Genomic DNA, 2,888 nt, shown 5'->3' on the forward strand with positions numbered 1-2,888 from the left:
AAGACTGCAAGCAAATGGCTAATTGGGAATAGACAAACTGTAAAAAGCCCTCTGAGAAAGCTCCTCTCTAACCTTTGTTAATAATCTTTTCTATAGTCTGCCTGTTGATGTATTTTCCGTTTGAACAGTGCACAACATGAAGAGACGGAACCCTGGCTTGTCACAATGCCCCCCGCTGACATCAAAATAGCGCTGCTGCATAGAAAGCCAGCTACGCAGCAGAAGTTGCTCTTTGGGTGGGATGGTGGGCTAGTGGAAGGAGGGGCAAGCACTTTTTTTCCCGGGCGGTAGGGGGATGACAGGGGAAGGGATGCGGGTGGTGGGAGGAGTACAGAGTCCAGGGATTGGGGGCTGGGAAGGGAAGGGAAAAGATTAGGGTTTGGGGATGATGAAAGGGCTTTCTACGGGTAAGGATGGCAAAGGGTGGCAGTGACGGAAAGTCAGGCAGCCTGTCCTGTCCTGTCCTGCCCTTCCGTCTTTTTGTATCATGAATTGGAAAGACTGCAAGGGGGAGGGGAGGTGCTTGTGCCCAAACGGAGGAGTTATTCAGATTCATTGCAGTGGGCGGCGGCTGCAAAACGCACCATTCTTCTTGTTTTTGCTCTGCAAAACAGCCTTTTCAAGGGTTGGCTTGGGTGACAAAATGTCTTCTGTAGGCGTGGGTTTGTCTCCCTCTCCCTAAGATGTGTCCGGCATAGGCCAGGGTGCCACTCAAGGCCGAAACCAATTTGGGTTATTGCTTCTCGGCCTTTTGGCTCAGATCAAGTGTAGTTTCGGAGGATGCTACCTTGGTCGGTGCTGGAAGGTGCCTGGGATTGCACGACTGCCGGCCTTGGGGGAGTGTGTGCGCCTTCTGGTATCACATAACCCTCTTGTTCCTGGATGGTTCCCAGGCAACGGGAGGCGATCACCTTTTTTGTTTTCAAGTCCTACCGATGCACAGGAAAAAAAAAAAAAATCTGTTCTTATCAGTTTAATATCTGATACGTCCCCTATCTGGGGACCATATATTAAATAGATTTTTAGAACAGGGAGATGGAAAAAGAGCTTGCTCTGTCCACTCCACGCATTGACCTGGTATTGCAGTGCCTCCAGGACCGGTGCACCCCTTCTTAACCCAGTTTCCAAAAGCAGAACTCAATTCACCTGATTCAAATGAGCCCGATTAGTGAATTGAAAGAAAGCAAACAACCTCATATGCACCTCAATTTGGCCAATTCACTTTTCCCACTTTCACCCTTTTTTTTATCCTTCACACCTTTTACTTGCTTTATTCATCCAAAAGCTGCGCCAAATAGCAAACTCATCTCCACTCAACTTGACCAACTTTTCTATGTCTCGTGCAGTATCTTGTTCTCAGTCTTCTCTAGATCAGTTTTCGGTAAAACACACGGCTGGATGGACGGGTCCCACAGGCGGCTGCGGTGTTGTTTCTCCCGGCAGGTTGATGGTGACTGCCTTTCCCTGCACCTACGTAGTGTAACGGTTCCGATGGTTTCCCACCGGTAACCCGCTCCCTGGCTTGGATTTGAGCCGGAGGAGCCCCTTTTGCCCGCAGGCTCTGGCCCTGGAAACAGTAGCCTTGGCGGTGGCTGTGTCTCCCTCTCACGGTTGGACATCATTTTCATCTTGAAAATTGGGTCAACTGATGCCAGTCAAGTGGGGTGTGTGTGGCCCAATTAGTGGCAACGAGGGAGACTGTGGTTGGAGTCCCCTCGCTGTGTTTCTAAAAGAACCAAGATGAACAAGTCATGGCTCTCAGAGGATTTTTCTTCCCCTGGGTCAGCCAGGGGACGGGAAAGGCACGCGTATTTTTGAGAGTGCTTCATGCAAAGCATCTTTTTTATCTTGAAAATTGGGTCAACTGATGCCAGTCAAGTGGGGTGTGTGTGGCCCAATTAGTGGAAACAAGGGAGACTGTGGTTGGAGTCCCCTCGCTGTGTTTCTAAAAGAACCAAGATGAACAAGTCATGGCTCTCAGAGGACTTTTCTTCCCCTGGGTCAGCCAGGGGACGGGAAAGGCACGCGTATTTTTGAGAGTACTTCATGCAAAGAATCTTTTTCTTTTTCAAAAGGGGGGTCAACCGATGCCAGTCAAGGTGGGTGTGTGTGGTCCATTTAGTGGCAACGAGGGAGACTGTGGTTGGAGTCCCCTCGCTGTGTTTCTAAAAGAACCAAGATGAACAAGTCATGGCTCTCAGAGGACTTTTCTTCCCCTGGGTCAGCCAGGGGACGGGAAAGGCACGCGTATTTTTGAGAGTGCTTCATAAAAAGCATCTTTTTCTTTTTCAAAAGGGGGGTCAACCGATGCCAGTCAAGTGGGGTGTGTGTGGCCCAATTAGTGGCAACGAGGGAGACTGTGGTTGGAGTCCCCTCGCTGTGTTTCTAAAAGAACCAAGATGAACAAGTCATGGCTCTCAGAGGACTTTTCTTCCCCTGGGTCAGCCAGGGGACGGGAAAGGCACGCGTATTTTTGAGAGTGCTTCATGCAAAGCATCTTTTTCATCTTGAAAATTGGGTCAACTGATGCCAGTCAAGTGGGGTGTGTGTGGCCCAATTAGTGGAAAAAAGGGAGACTGTGATTGGAGTCCCCTCGCTGTGTTTCTAAAAGAACCAAGATGAACAAGTCATGGCTCTCAGAGGACTTTTCTTCCCCTGGGTCAGCCAGGGGACGGGAAAGGCACGCGTATTTTTGAGAGTGCTTCATAAAAAGCATATTTTTCTTTTTCAAAAGGGGGGTCAACCGATGCCAGTCAAGTGGGGGGGGTGTGTGGCCCAATTAGTGGCAACGAGGGAGACTGTGGTTGGAGTCCCCTCGCTGTGTTTCTAAAAGAACCAAGATGAACAAGTCATGGCTCTCAGAGGACTTTTCTTCCCCTGGGTCAGCC

The 2,888-nt window shown here is 49.7% G+C and overlaps 1 pseudogene; it reads left to right on the forward strand.

Annotated features, from left to right (window-relative positions):
- The first annotated feature begins 906 nt into the window (after positions 1-906).
- Positions 907-1,111, forward strand: LOC142244774 (U2 spliceosomal RNA; annotated as a pseudogene).
- The last annotated feature ends 1,777 nt before the right edge of the window (positions 1,112-2,888 follow it).

This window comes from Anomaloglossus baeobatrachus, chromosome 6, assembly GCF_048569485.1.
Source record: "Anomaloglossus baeobatrachus isolate aAnoBae1 chromosome 6, aAnoBae1.hap1, whole genome shotgun sequence".
NCBI lineage: Eukaryota > Metazoa > Chordata > Amphibia > Anura > Aromobatidae > Anomaloglossus > Anomaloglossus baeobatrachus.